This window comes from Mus musculus, chromosome 8, assembly GCF_000001635.26.
Source record: "Mus musculus strain C57BL/6J chromosome 8, GRCm38.p6 C57BL/6J".
Taxonomy (NCBI): domain Eukaryota; kingdom Metazoa; phylum Chordata; class Mammalia; order Rodentia; family Muridae; genus Mus; species Mus musculus.
In genome coordinates, this window is record NC_000074.6 from 38,826,102 (window position 1) to 38,843,460 (window position 17,359).

A 17,359-nucleotide genomic window follows, 5' to 3' on the forward strand; every position below is an offset into this window, starting at 1 on the left:
TATTTCTAGGAGTTGAATACACAAAGTTATCAAAGGCATAAAATGTAAACTTCAAAATGCTATTAAAAGGCTGAAGAGATTGTTCCACAGCCAAGAGCACCCCTTGCTCTTACAGAAAACCCAAGTTCTGTTCTCAACACCAACAACGTGTTTCATAACCATCCACAACTCCAGGTGCAGCAGATTCATAACCTCTTCTAGCATCCCCAGGCATCAGGCATGCATGTGGCACAAATACATGAATGCAAGCGAAACACCCATGCACATAAAATAAATCAGTCTTTTTTTTTTCTAAATGCTGCTAGGTATAGGTATAAGAGGAGGTAAATAATATGTGTTGGACTACAGAATGATGGTACTTGCCCAACTCAAAACAAAACAAAACCAAAAAAAAAACCCACTTTTCTAATTGATGGGATTGAAATCAAACTTGAAATTTAAATAAAATTAAATAAACTTGAAATTAGAAATAAAACTGAAATATGAGATATAAAATTATGAGATATGAAAAGTGGGTTGCCATCTTGCCTACCATCCACTGTTCATCTCTGCATCCCACCACAGTGACCTTTTATGTCTCTATGTGACATTTCAGCCTGAATGAAAGTCTACAAGTCCAATTTTATAGACCAATAGCTACTTTTGTCCTTCTAACTCTTTCTATTCGAAGGCAAATGTGTGCTAATGGTGTCCTTCTTACCCTCAGTTGAGTGTTCTATAGGCACATTTTGAATCAAGTAATTATTTCAGAAATAAAGAAGGTCATTTCTCATGCAAAGTGATGGTGGACTGGAGAAAGGTCATGCTTTTCTGAGGGTTAGTCAATCACTTGAATACTTTGGCAGAGTTTTGTCAACATATTTCAGTGTTATGTTGCACTATGGTGCTTAAAAGTACTTCAAAGAGGCTTCTGATTTACTGGCCACTTTAAACAGCCAGTATTAAGGAGTGAGCCCCCCACCCCACCCCCCGCAACCGCCAGAATCCATAAGCTCAGGGATTCATCTTTAGGACCACATAATGTGACTTTATTTGGAGATAGAACTTTTAACTTTGAGACTTAAGGGTGAAGCATTCACTCAGTATGACAAGTTCCTTTCCAAAAGAGGGAATGGTACCAGAGGAAATGTTTTCACTCACAGGACCTTCTGAGGGCAAGGACAGCTGTCCATTTGAAAAATGTCTTAGGACATATTGAGCTTCCAGCATTCAGGGCTGTGAGAAGCAAATTTGTTTTACTTGTCAATATATTTTGCTTGAGTATTACTAAAAACTTACCCAATCAGAAAGATTATCATTTATTCATTTTTTGGTATAAGTGAGATTCTACTTGGGTCTGTTTCTGTGTCTGTGTCTTTGAGTACACGAGTATGGAAGGAGGAATAGAGAGATGGACTGACATGCATTCATTGCCTGGCTGAATTTCTACTGGATTTGTAGAAAGATATTGATATGATAGTATTCATTTTCACAATTGATATGCTCTTCATTAGTATATGTGAATAACTTATACTATTTTTAATATGGCTTGTTATAAATGAAACTCTTAAACACTCAAGGATGTTTGTAAAAAAAACTCATCAGGGTGACATACATTATACTCACATAAAATGTGTCTGCTAGTGATTTGTTGTTCTGTTTCTTGGTAACTAAATGGCATCTAGACTATGGAATAATTAAGGAGAAGACAAACAGTTTTGGTTAAAATGCACAGCTGAAGCTGTCCTCTACAAAATGCACTCTTGTGATTTCTTAGTTCTTTAAAAGATTTGGATAAGAGTCTGAACAGGTGAGAGGGTGCGCCAGAGAACCGGACAGCTTCTGGGACAGGTGGATGCACAGAGCTGCTGAGGCAGCACCCTTTGCAGGCCGCAGACAGCCGGCCACCGTCCGGACCAGAGGACAGGTGTCCACCTGGCTCAGAAGGCGGCGTCAGCCTCAGGAGCAGCAGTCGCCATCTTGGTTCCAGGACTCCACGGAACTTAGGAATTTAGTCTGCACAGGTGAGAGTCTGCACCACAGAAGCTAACAGCTTCTGTGAACTGCCAAAGCAACACAGCTTCTGAGAAAGGTCCTGTTTTGGGCCTTCTTCTTCGGCCAGGAGGAGGTCCAAACACAAGATATCTGCGCACCTTCCCTGTAAGAGAGCTTGCCAGCAGAGAGTGCTCTGAGCACTGAAACTCAGAGGAGAGAATCTGTCTCCCAGGTCTGCTGATAGACTGTAACAGAATCACCAGAAGAACAATCTCTAAACAGAGTCAACTATAACTACTAACTCCAGAGATTACCAGATGGCAAAAGATAAACATAGGAATCTTACTAACAGGAACCAAGACCACTCACCATCATCAGAACCCAGCACTCCCACTTTGCCCAGTCCAGGGCACCCCAACACGCCCGAAAACCTAGACCTAGATTTAAAAGCATATCTCATGATGATGGTAGAGGACATCAAGAAGGACTTTAATAAATCACTTAAAGAAATACAGGAGAACACTGCTAAAGAGTTACAAGTCCTTAAAGAAAAACAGGAAAACACAATCAAACAGGTAGAAGTCCTTACAGAAAAAGAGGAAAAAACATACAAACAGGTGATGGAAATGAACAAAACCATACTAGACCTAAAAAGGGAAGTAGACACAATAAAGAAAACTCAAAGTGAGGCAACACTGGAGATAGAAACCCTAGGAAAGAAATCTGGAACCATAGATTTGAGCATCAGCAACAGAATACAAGAGATGGAAGAGAGAATCTCAGGTGCAGAAGATTCCATAGAGAACATCGGAATAACAATCAAAGAAAATGGAAAATGCAAAAAGATCCTAACTCAAAATATCCAGGAAATCCAGGACACAATGAGAAGACCAAACCTACGGATAATAGGAGTGAATGAGAATGAAGATTTTCAACTCAAAGGACCAGCAAACATCTTCAACAAAATTATTGAAGAAAACTTCCAAAATCTAAAGAAAGAGATGCCTACGAACATACAAGAAGCCTACAGAACTCCAAATAGACTGGACCAGAAAAGAAATTCCTCCCGACACATAATAATCAAAACAACAAATGCACTAAATAAAGATAGAATACTAAAAGCAGTAAGGGAAAAAGGTCAAGTAACATATAAAGGCAAGCCTATCAGAATTACACCAGATTGTTCACCAGAGACTATGAAAGCCAGAAGAGCCTGGACAGATGTTATACAGACACTAAGAGAACACAAATGCCAGCCCAGGCTACTATACCCAGCCAAACTCTCAATTACCATAGATGGAGAAAACAAAGTATTCCAGGACAAAACCAAATTCATACATTATCTCTCCACGAATCCAGGCAGGATAATATCCAGAAAGGATAATAACAGAAAAAAACCAATTCAAGAACGGGAACCACGCCCTAGAAAAAACAAGAAGGTAATCCCTCAACAAACCTAAAAGAAGACAGCCACAAGAACAGAATGCAAACTTTAACAACAAAAATAACAGGAAGCAACAATTACTTTTCCTTAATATCATTAACATCAATGGTCTCAACTCCCCAATAAAAAGACATAGACTAACAAACTGGCTACACAAACAAGACCCAACATTTTGCTGCTTACAGGAAACACATCTCAGAGAAAAAGATAGACACTACCTCAGAATGAAAGGCTGGAAAACAATTTTCCAAGCAAATGGTATGAAGAAACAAGCTGGAGTAGCCATCCTAGTATCTGATAAGATTGACTTCCAACCAAAGTCATCAAAAAAGACAAGGAGGGGCACTTCATTCTCATCAAAGGTAAAATCCTCCAAGAGGAACTCTAAATTCTGAATATCTATGCTCCAAATACAAGGGCAACCACGTTCATTAAAGAAACTTTAGTAAAGCTCAAAGCACACATTGCACCTCACACAATAATAGTGGGAGACTTCAACACACCACTTTCACCAATGGACAGATCATGGAAACAGAAACTAAACAAGGAAACATTGAAACTAACAGAAGTGATGAAACAAATGGATCTGACAGATATCTACAGAATATTTTATCCTAAAACACAAGGATATACCTTCTTCTCAGCACCTCATGGTACCTTCTCCAAAATTGACCACATAATAGGTCACAAAACAGGCCTCAACAGATTCAAAAATATTGAAATTGTCCCATGTATCCTATCAGATCACCATGCACTAAGGCTGATCTTCAATAACAAAATAAATAACAGAAAGCCAACATTCACCTGGAAACTGAACAACACTCTTCTCAATGATACCTTGGTCAAGGAAGGAATAAAGAAAGAAATTAAAGACTTTTTAGAGTTTAATGAAAATGAAGCCACAACGTACCCAAACATTTGGGACACAATGAAAGCATTTCTAAGAGGGAAACTCATAGCTCTGAGTGCCTCCAAGAAGAAACGGGAGACTGCACATACTAGCAGCTTGACAACACATCTAAAAGCTCTAGAAAAAAAGGAAGCAAATTCACCCAAGAGGAGTAGACGGCAGGAAATAATCAAACTCAGGGGTGAAATCAACCAAGTGGAAACAAGAAGAACTATTCAAAGAATTAACCAAATGAGGAGTTGATTCTTTGAGAAAATCAACAAGATAGATAAACCCTTAGCTAGACTCACGAGAGGGCACAGGGACAAAATCCTAATTAACAAAATCAGAACTGAAAAGTGAGACATAACAACAGATCCTGAAGAAATCCAAAACACCATCAGATCCTTCTACAAAAGGCTATACTCAACAAAACTGGAAAACCTGGACGAAATGGACAAATTTCTGGACAGATACCAGGTACCAAAGTTAAATCAGGATCAAGTGGACCTTCTAAACAGTCCCATATCCCTAAAGAAATAGAAGCAGTTATAAATAGTCTCCCATCCAAAAAAAGCCCAGGACCAGACGGGTTTAGTGCAGAGTTCTATCAGACCTTCAAAGAAGATCTAATTCCAGTTCTGCACAAACTTTTTCACAAGATAGAAGTAGAAAGTACTCTACCCAACTCATTTTATGAAGCCACTATTACTCTGATACCTAAACCACAGAAAGATCCAACAAAGATAGAGAACTTCAGACCAATTTCTCTTATGAATATCGATGCAAAAATCCTCAATAAAATTCTCGCTAACCGAATCCAAGAACACATTAAAGCAATCATCCATCCTGACCAAGTAGGTTTTATTCCAGGGATGCAGGGATGGTTTAATATAGGAAAATCCATCAATGTAATCCATTATATAAAGAAACTCAAAGACAAAAACCACATGATCATCTCTTTAGATGCAGAAAAAGCATTTGACAAGATCCAACACCCATTCATGATAAAAGTTCTGGAAAGATCAGGAATTCAAGGCCCATACCTAAACATGATAAAAGCAATCTACAGCAAACCAGTAGCCAACATCAAAGTAAATGGAGAGAAGCTGGAAGTAATCCCACTAAAATCAGGGACTAGACAAGGCTGCCCACTTTCTCCCTACCTTTTCAACATAGTACTTGAAGTATTAGCCAGAGCAATTCGACAACAAAAGGAGATCAAGGGGATTCAAATTGGAAAAGAGGATGTCAAAATATCACTTTTTGCAGGTGATATGATAGTATATATAAGTGACCCTAAAAATTCCACCAGAGTACTCCTAAACCTGATAAACAGCTTCAGTGAAGTAGCTGGATATAAAATTAACTCAAACAAGTCAATGGCCTTTCTCTACACAAAGAATAAACAGGCTGAGAAAGAAATTAGGGAAACAACACCCGTCTCAATACTCACAAATAATATAAAATATCTCGGCGTTAATCTAACTAAGGAAGTGAAAGATTTGTATGATAAAAATTTCAAGTCTCTGAAGAAAGAAATTAAAGAAGATCTCAGAAGATGGAAAGATCTCCCATGCTCATGGATTGGCAGGATTAACATTGTAAAAATGGCTATCTTGCCAAAAGCAATCTAGAGATTCAATGCAATCCCCATCAAAATTCCAACTCAATTCTTCAATGAATTAGAAGGAGCAATTTGCAAATACATCTGGAATAACAAAAAACCTAGCATAGCAAAAACTCTTCTCAAGGATAAAAGAACCTCTGGTGGAATCACCATGCCTGGCCTAAAGCTTTACTACAGAGCAATTGTGATAAAAACTATATAGTACTGGTATAGAGACAGACAAGTAGACCAATGGAATAGAATTGAAGACCCAGAAATGAACCCACATACCTATGGTCACTTGATCTTCGACAAGGGAGCTAAAACCATCCAGTGGAAGAAAGACAGCATTTTCAACAATTGGTGCTGGCAAAACTGGTTGTTATCATGTAGAAGAATGCGAATCGATCCATACTTATCTCCTTGTACTACGGTCAAATCTAAGTGGATCAAGGAACTTCACATAAAACCAGAGACACTGAAACTTATAGAGGAGAAAGTGGGGAAAAGCCTTGAAGATATGGGCACAGGGGAAAAATTCCTGAACAGAACAGCAATGGCTTGTGCTGTAAGATCGAGAATTGACAAAAGGGACCTAATGAAACTCCAAAGTTTCTGCAAGGCAAAAGACACCGTCAATAAGACAAAAAGACCACCAACAGATTGGGAAAGGATCTTTACCTATCCTAAATCAGATAGGGGACTAACATCCAACATATATAAAGAACTCAAAAAGGTGGAACTCAGAAAATCGAATAACCCCATTAAAAAATGGGGCTCAGAACTGAACAAAAAATTCTCACCTGAAGAATACCGAATGGCAGAGAAGCACCTGAAAAAATGTTCAACATCCTTAATCATCAGGGAAATGCAAATCAAAACAACCCTGAGATTCCACCTCACACCAGTCAGAATGGCTAAGATCAAAAATTCAGGTGACAGCAGATGCTGGCGTGGATGTGGAGAAAGAGGAACACTCCTCCATTGTTGGTGGGATTGCAGGCTTGTACAACCACTCTGGAAATCAGTCTGGCGGTTCCTCAGAAAATTGGACATAGTATTACCAGAGGATCCAGCAATACCTCTCCTGGGCATATATCCAGAAGATGCCCCAACTGGTAAGAAGGACACATGCTCCACTATGTTCATAGCAGCCTTATTTATAATAGCCAGAAGCTGGAAAGAACCCAGATGCCCCTCAACAGAGGAATGGATACAGAAAATGTGGTACATCTACACAATGGAGTACTACTCAGCTATTAAAAAGAATGAATTTATGAAATTCCTAGCCAAATGGATGGACCTGGAGGGCATCATCCTGAGTGAGGTAACACATTCACAAAGGAACTCACACAATATGTACTCACTGATAAGTGGATATTAGCCCAAAACCTAGGATACCCAAGATATAAGATACAATTTCCTAAACACATGAAACTCAAGAAAAATGAAGACTGAAGTGTGGACACTATGCCTCTCCTTAGAAGTGGGAACAAAACACTCTTGGAAGGAGTTACAGAGACAAAGTTTTGAGCTAAGATGAAAGGATGGACCATGTAGAGACTGCCATATCCAGGGATCCACCCCATAATCAGCATCCAAATGTTGACACCATTGCATACACTAGCAAGATTTTATCGAAAGGACCCAGATGTAGCTGTCTCTTGTGAGACTATGCCGGGGCCTAGCAAACACAGAAGTGGATGCTCACAGTCAGCTAATGGATGGATCTCGGGCCTCCCAATGGAGGAGCTAGAGAAAGTACCCAAGGAGCTAAAGGGATCTGCAACCCTATAGGTGGAACAACATTATGAACTAACCAGTACCCCAGAGCTCTTGACTCTAGCTGCATATGTATCAAAAGATGGCCTAGTCGGCCATCACTGGAAAGAGAGGCCCATTGGACACGCAAACTTTATATGCCCCAGTACAGGGGAACGCCAGGGCCAAAAACGGGGAGTGGGTGGGTAGGGGAGTGGGGGTGGGTGGGTATGGGGGACTTTGATGGAAAAGGAAAAAAAAAAGATTTGGATCAAATGCTGCCAGCTTATGTCATGCTACCAAAATGAGGTCCACCCTTTTCAGACCAGAGTTAGAGGGGTTTGAGATGCTGTGTTTGAGCTTATGTTTTGTTGGGTTCCCACCTCTTCTTTATGTTACCATGCTTGATCTCTCTAATCAAAGGGAAGAGTGTTTGCTCCAACATGTGATCCCCTCACATGAGTGTCCGATACAATCTGCATATCCTGAGGTTGCTCAGTAAATATGTGAAGTTAGCAAGCAAAAGTGTTTTGAAAGTGACCTTTACTTACCTAGAGAAGTCTATCAGTACAGATATAGAGAGCTAAGAAGATTAATCAATTAACAAAATCAAATGTGGCAAGAAGTAGCAGTTGGAGAGAAAGCAATTTTTCTGGAAAGGAGGAATTTTAGGGCTCTCCTAACCATACTGTATATTTCCTTATTCCAGTGTGAATACATAACTTAAAACCACATTTTACACTACATTGGCAATTTTCTTTGTTTTATACTGGTGCCCACTTGTTTGTTCATCTATGACAATTGTTGGGAAAGGTCTATTCTCTTTGGACAAGATTTAAAAACTGATTGACAGTTTCAGAAGCCAAGCTCTGGCATTCCTGCAGTGGGGTTCAATGGACAATTGTCTTTAGTTTAAACCCCAAGTAAAATATTAGTCTTTTCACTGAAATGGAGGCAAATAACCTCTTTTGTTTGAGGAGTAAGAAAAAAAGCTAACCTGAGCATTAAACTAACAGAATAAAAGTGACAAACAATGAAGGTGATCAAATTGGAAGTCCGGCAGAATCACAGAAAAATGGAGCCCTTGTTTATGACAAACTGGCAAACAGAACAGTCAGTGGACAGTTAGCTTTGTTAGTAGAAAGAAACTAGCTGAACCGACCTAGAGATCCAACTTTATTGAGTGCCACAGTTGTTATGGTCCCATATAAGCCACACACATACACTAAAGCACAGGAACCAGCCAGAGCTAGTTCCAAGGGTAGAGTGCCTATGCCTGAGAACTCCAGATAGATAGAATCAGCTCCCAATAATTGCCATGCCACCTCCACATGCACATTATGGCCATGCATAAGCAGACCCACCATACAATAATACAGGATACAATTACAACTTTAAATGCTGAGAATCTCCTATTCACAGTGTGATAGACTTGCCTAGCCTCTAGATAGATCTGTGCCAACAAAAACGCTGGATGTGCAAACCTAGGCTTGAGGCACGTGTCCTGACTTACTTTTTATCTGTGTCTTTATAAGCTGGGAAATTCGCTGATGAAACACTGCCTGCCTTAGCTCCTCCAACAAGTCTTAGAACACATTTTTTCTTGCCTGCTAATAGCTAGCTTTTAACAGTATCCCAGGGAGAGTTCTATACTGCAGTTGCCTTTATACTAACCACCCTACCAAGAAAGAGTTCCATGTTCAGAAATGCCCTTGGTCAAGTTCTCCATTGGTGTTTCATCACAGTCAGGCCTTAAAGCCCCCAGGGACAGATCGGAGTTGTCACACTTCAGAAACAACCATCAGTGGTACTAGTCTCCATCCTTTGAAGTAGTCTTCTTCCTGAGTTCTCTCTGATATACATCTCTGAAGTCAGAGTCCATTTCCCTTTTGATCACTAACCCTGCAAGGGATTTGCTAGACTTTCTCCAGGCTGCCCTATATAATGCCAGATTTGTGGGGAGTTCATTCCACTTGGCTTGTCCGTTCAGTCCTTGGCTCAACCAGCACTGGAACGCTTATTATCCACTAGACACCAAAGTGAGACATGCTCAAAGATTACATGTATCACGGAGTCAGCCATTAGAATTTATAATTCAGAATTTAGAAAGACATGAACTACTGAACGGGTAGATGACTGATTCTGCCTGTGAAATCCAAGTTATACTTTAAAGACTCCTTGACTCTTACTTTCTGGGTCTTCAACGATAACATGAGAGGTTTTCTTCAGAGCTAACTCTGGATTTCACAGGAATGAGTAGCGAAAGGTGAGCTGAGGGTGAAATGTATGTCAGTGAGAGCAACTGATTTGTTGTGTATCAGCTAGAACTGGGCTCCACTGCAAAGGGCATTTAAAAACAGAAAATGATGCAAACATGCAGTCTAGGGTTAGTGCAGTGATTCTGAACTGTAATGTTCTCAGAAACTATAGGTTCCTCTGTTTGGAAGCTTTGCTTTACATAGTCACTCAAGCTCACACACAATAAATCTTGCAGACTGTGGAGTGGGTTCTCATCCTGGCTGGCAGTGCTCTCAGTATGGCTTGTCACTCTACTTCTTCTATTTCTTCCCCCAACACTCCACCCACCATAATATGGTCACATTCAAAACCTGAAAATTATAAACACTTACACCCAGTCCATAATCTCAGTGCACCTGGCATTTATCACTTACTTTTCTCATATACTCCTCATGTATCACCTGTACTTTCTAGACCTCTGATCTCACCATTTATTTAATTCTTCCAAACCCCAATAAACTCTTACTCAGTTTGAAATTGTCACATTTTGTAGTAGTCTCTCCCTATATCATCAGCTTGCTCAGTTTCCCTAACAAATCCAAAACCTTCATGCTGTGGCATTGATGGGTTTAAGAGTCCCCTCAAGATACATGTTTAGAATGCTGGTTCCCAGGGTTGTAGTTTTAAGAACAGGAAGAACCTTTAAGAGTGAGATCTAAATACAGGTCTAAGCCATCCTCAGACAGGATTAAGGTGGTTCTCACACTGAAAAATTACAAAATGCTATCTCTTGTGCAAGGCACTTGTTTTGCAAGGTAATACTCCCTCTGAAGCTATCCCAAGGGTTGTATAATGATGCGTGGCCCTGACCAAAGGTTAAACCAACAGACAGCAAAATCTTAGTACTTAAGGCCAAAGAACTATGTGCTGAGTAATGTAGCTTGCCTCTGGTATTAAATTACAATCATGAGTAGCTGATAGATACACTTGAATAAATCAAAATTCTTGCTTTCACCTATGCCTGAACCTGTACAGCTGTCCCATAAAAAGATAGATAGATGATAGATAGATAGATAGATAGATAGATAGATAGATAGATAGATAGATAGATAGATAAAGGAAGTTATCATCATGGAGATGTAAACATTATGGAAAGTGACAGGAACAACTGGAAGCTCACATTTGAAACCTCAGACAGAAAACAAAAAGAGCACATTGGAAATGTCATGTGGCTTTTAAAGCTCACAGCCCCAGCAACAACACTACCTCTAGCAAGGCCATACCTCCTAAACCTATTTGAGTAGTATCACCAACTGTGAACCAAGTATTTAGATGCCCTAGAAGTGGAAAGAATCTTAATCAAAGCACAGCACTCGTGAATACCCCTGAGTTCATTGAGGCTCATTTTTGCCCCTGTATTCTGTATGTCCTCCAACCATCAGCTCTTTCTTTCCATCATCTCTATACTGACAGCTCATGGTTGCCAGCTGTCTATAGGTGCCCTGCTGGGCTGTACCCAGGACTTTTCCTTTTCCTACCTAGGATTCTGTTCTCTCTTACTCACCAGATCACAGTCTCTCAGTTCTTGGAAAGAAACTCTGCCCTCTTCATCCCCTTGTCACAAGTTTTTTCTTTTATCCTAACCGTTTCCAAAAAAGTGTTTTCATGAACCCAGTTTCCTCATGAGCTACAGAAGCTGCCTCTCTGGTGTTCTGGGTTACCACCTTATTTTTCTGGTTTTCCAGGAATAGTGCTATATTGACCTTGGCTTGGCACTATAGAATTCTTTGCCATTTTTCTCACTTATTTAATGAAATGTAATTGTGCCTTCCTTCGCAAATCCTGCCATTCTCACTCTAGCCTTCCATAGTTCCTTGCCTGACTATTCTTCTTGTTGTGGTTTGAATATGTTTGACCCAGGGCTTGGCAGTATTAGGAGGTGTACCCTTGTTGGAGTAGATGTGACCTTGTGTGAGGAAGTGTGTCACTGTGGGGATATGCTTTGAGATCCCACTCCTGGTACCAATTTCTGTCTTAGCTTTGGTTTTATTGCTGTGAACAGACACCATGACCATTGCAACTCTTATAAGGGATGACATTTAATTGGGACTGGCTTACAGTTTAAGAGGTTTAGAACATTTTTATCATGGCAGGAAGCCTGGCAGTATCCAGGCAGACATGGTGCTACAGAAGTAGCTGAGAGTTCTACCTTTTGATCAGAAGAAAGCCAGGAGAAGACTCTATTTTAGACAGCTAGGAGGAGGTCTCAAAGCCCACCCCATTGACACACTTTTACCAACAAGGCCACACATACTTCAACAAGGCCGCATCTCCTAATACTTCCACTACCTGGGTCAAGCGTATTCAAATCACCACACTGCTCAAAAATTTATGTAGCAATCATCATCTTTCTAGATGATTAGAATTTATTCCTTTATTATGATTATGTTTTATTGGGTATCTATCCCAAGGAAAACATAGGTTGCAAGAGACAGAAACGTTTTTAATTTGCTATACCTGGAATAATGGCTAGAACCTGCTTGAAACTCAGCACGTCTTTGTTGACCATATCACATTTGCTTTCCATTTCCTGGTGTCCAAAAGTATAATTATGTCACCCAAGACTATGGATTTCAAGAAACTTAAGTCCAACTTGAGCCAACTTAAATAAGAATGGCTTCTTTGTCTTATTACAGTTTTATTTGGGTTTGTCTTAGGTCATGGGGTGCAATACTCCAAGATTTTCAGTAGCTATAGCCTCTGTTGACTCCAGGTCCTCAAAGAGACCCCAAAAGACTTGTTCTTATCCTCAGTAATCCCCTACTCCCCTCTGGCTCCAGATTTGGGTTAATGTTTCCAGTGGAGATGATTGAGACTGGAGACAGTTTTAGGTTTACAGGATCTCTAAAGTGAAAAGATCACAACAGACAAAATTCCTTATTAATAATAAAATAGTCACTCTCTATTGGCTGACAGCAAGAGGGGGAGATATGACTATTTAGACAGGATCCTATTCCTACAACTCAGGATCCTTGATACAAGGTTGCAGATGTCAGAAACTCTTATTGCAAACACGCTGGACTGAATATTTGGCACTGGCTGCCAATATATAGACAGGGAAAGAAGGAACTATCCTAAAATAGAATAATGAACAGAGAATTTTATATTTAATTTACAACTAAAAAGACATTGGATCTGCTTCCTTTTTGTTGGTTGGTTGGTTGGTTTTATTTTTTTTATTGGATATTTATTTCATTTACATTTCCAATGCTATCCCAAAAGTCCCCCACATGCTCCCCTACCCACTCCCCCACCTACCTGCCCTGTCATTCCCCTGTACTGACCAATGGGCCTCTCTTTCCACTGATGGCCGACTAGGCCATCTTCTGATTCATATGCAGCTAGAGACATGAGCTCCGGGAGTGGGGGGTGACTGGTTAGTTCATATTGTTGTTCCACCTATAGGATTGCATACCCCTTTAGCTCCTTGGGTACTTTCTCTAGCTCCTCCATTGGGGGCCCTGTGATCCATCCAATAGTTGACTGTGAGCATCCACTTCTGTGTTTGCTAGGCCCCATCATATTCTCACAAGAGACAGCTCTATCTGGGTCCTTTCAGCAAAATCTTGCTAGTGTATGCAATGGTGTCAGCGTTTGGAAGCTAATTATGGGATGGATCCCCAGATATGGCAGTCTCTAGATGGTCCATCCTTTCGTCTCAGCTCCAAACTTGGTCTCTGTAACTCCTTCCATTGGTGTTTTGTTCCCAATTCTAAGAAGGGGCAAAGCGTCCACACTTTGGTCTTCGTTTTTCTTGAGTTTCATGCGTTTAGCAAATTGTATCTTATATACTGGAATTTATGAAATTTCTAGGCAAATGGATGGACCTGGAGGGCATCATCCTGAGTGAGGTAACCCAATCACAAAGGAACTCACACAATATGTACTCACTGATAAGTGGATATTAGCCCAGAAACTTAGGATACCCAATATATAAGACACAATTTGCTAAACGCATGAAACTCAAGAAGAACGAAGACCAAAGTTTCATTGTTTTTAAACCATATAATCTAATATGTTTAGAACAAAACAAACATTTAAACTTTGTGAGATAGACCAAGGGGTAAAGTGTTTGCCACACCAGAATGAGAACTGGAGTTCAGATCTGTAAGAACCTAGATTAAAGTCACAAGATGTGGCAATACCACAGAACTCCAAGCCTCAGGAGGAGAGAGAGGGATTTCTCAAGGCAACTTGTCCAGCAAGACTAGCCAGAAGTCATGAGCTCCAGGATCCTCATGAGTCCTACCTCAGTAACCTAGGAGTGTAAGAATGATCAAGGAAGGCACTCAACATCAATTTTAGGCTTCTGCATACATTTGGACAAATATGCACCTCCACGCATGAGACTATACACATGTATTCATGTGTATCTTTCTGTCTCTCTGTATTCTTCCCTGTTGATGATAGATAGATAGATAGATAGATAGATAGATAGATAGATAGATAGATAGATAGATAAAATTACTCTAATTGGCAGTCAACCACATTGAAAAATTTACCAAGAATTTTAAGTCAATAAACAAACAATTAATATTTTAGTAACATTTTTAGGAGCTAGAACAAAAGAGCTAAGTATAGACACAAATTGTATAAAAGATGTCATTTCCCTGACAAAGCAAACTTTCTTTAAGGAAACCCCTTCCAAATTTCTACTAACACTCCAGTATTTTCAAGTAGTCATGCAAAGATTTAATTACTATAAAGTCCTATGCTACATGTGAGAGTTAATTTGTCTATTATATATGCTTTTTTCTACATATATGTAGCCAATGTGTAAATATATTAATAAATAAGATAAAGGTAATAAGATGATAATGAAGTTTAAAATTACATTAAGGAAGTATTTCTGAGTTCAACAAGTCATAAATTTTAATTATGTTTTGCATATAATCATTATCTGATGTAGAATACCATTATACCTTATTAAAATGGCAAATAATCCAAAGAATTATAGCTTATCTTCTGATTAGAGATCATTAATATTTATAAGAGCATTGTTTACAACTAATGTCACATTATTATCATCCCCTGATCTATATACATGCATATATTATACACCCACTGCATTAGAAGGTATTCATTACTTGTAAGTGAACATTTTATCTCCTATTAATCAAGGCAAGTTTTAAAAGTATTTTTAAATTGATTCTTCCCTAAAATATATTGCCATTATTATGTAGTAAAGATCATAGTTTATACTTATACAATTACCTCACTAATCATTATTTTATTTATGACACAAATAACTATAATTTTAAATACATTTAACTACTTCATGTGCGCTTTAGGATAAATATAATTTAAGTAAAATGATTGTGAAAGAAAGAAAAATCCAGCCATCGAATAGATGTAACACACTTTATTTTGACAAATGCTTCTTTGGAAAGCTGTGTGTCAATTTTTCTACGTTGAAAAGGATATTTAAAGAAAACTAAAAAGTGGTTATCTGACCCCTCTCAAAAAACAATTTGGTTTTAATTGAGGTGGGGTGTTGTTTTGTTTTATTTTTGCTTTTTTTGTTTTTTTGTTTTGTTTTGTTTTTTCAGTTTTGGGTTGAGCAAGATAAAACACATCTGTACACTCCCAGCACTTGAGAAGTGAGGAATGTAAAATAATATACTTGAGGCAAGCTTGGTTTATATAGGAAGACCCAGTCAAAACAAAACAAAACAAACAAACAAAAAAAACAAAACAAAAAAAACAAACAAACCTTAAGTCCACACTATATAAGTAAAATAAACTTTTAAAAAATGATTGCACTTATAGGTTTACGTTTGTACATGTGTCTGTACACACATGCCAGTGTCTTCAGAAGCTAGAGGAGGGTGCTGGGTACCCGGAAGTACCCTGGAACTATAGGTGGTTGTGAGCTACCTGAAGGAAGTCAGCCCTGAGAAACAGTGGCAATTACTCTCACCTGTGGAGCCATGTCTCAAGTCCCCAAAACAAACAATATCGCTGGCACTTCCCTTTTCTTCCTTTCTTGCCTGTAAGATTCAATCTGTGCCTGCAGGTGCAGGCATGAAGACAGTGTAGCACTGAGTATTCCTAGAAGCAACAAATGAACAATCCACCACACTATGCTTTTCATGGCACTTGTGAAACTGTACCCTAAAGTATAAGGGCTCAGAGATATGTTCTTAACATATAAATATTCGATAAAATTTAGCCCACATAATTCTTTTGAGTTTAGCTCTTTAAGAAAATATTAATATATCCTCTTATACCTGTCTTAGGTGCAATGGAACAGCGTTGGAGTTATTATATGGTTTATTTTTTTCTGGATACTGGGGATGGAATATAAAATCTTGTGTATGTGAAATATTAGCTAACATCTGCTCTAGCACTGAGCTTTATTCACAGCCGTATTATTTCATAAATGTTCCTACTCTTCATTCCAATTAATGAGCTTGATACAATTAATTAAAACTACACATAAAATTGTTCTTTGCTGAAATTATTTTTTATTCCAGGGAAGCATTCTTAACATTTACCCATTTAAATTTAAACTGCTCTTTGGAAATTCTTAGTGTGTACTGAATATCTTTGAAAGTTATCAGATTTGAAAATAATAATATAGAATTTAATTGCTTCAACTTCTAAAATTCAGTGAATAATTAATTGCAAATATAATATTCACCATTAGCATCTTCCTATCTCACAAAGCCTGTTCCCACTATGAGCATTTTTTATATGTGTACTAAAAATAAAGGACTTACGTGGGCGGCTCTTGCCATGCAAGTCTGACCACCTGAATTCAATCTCAATATACCCTATAAATATGGAAATAGAGAACCAATTCCACAAAGTTTTCCTCCAACTTCCATATTTGTTCTGTAACAAATACACACATCCACACTCACATATCATATGCACTCACACACGTATAAATAGTGGGATTTATTATTTTTTTAAAATACATGATTTGTGATCATTTAAATTAAAGGGCACATTTGTGGGCAACTCTGAAGGTATTCCTTTAAAAAAATGTTATTGGGACCAGAAATGGTTGTATTAACCTGCAATCACAGCTAAGTGGAAGCCAAGGCAAGAGGGAATCACATTGTCCAGAGGTAGACAACAACACACACACACACACACATGAAAGAGAGAGAGAGAGAGAGAGAGAGAGAGAGAGAGAGAGAGAGAGAGAGAGAGAGAGAGAATGTTACATGATGGGAAGCCTTGAAAAGGAGGGAAGGAGAGAAGACAAATTTTCTCTACTTTATTTGCTTTTTGTTTGTTCTTGGGTGGTTGTTTTTCTTTGGTTGCCATTGGTCATTGGTTTACAGAGTGCACTTTAGAGTACAAATGTGGAGGAAGGGATATTAGTCTAGAATAGCAACATCTCTATCCATTATGATGAGGAAACATAAACACG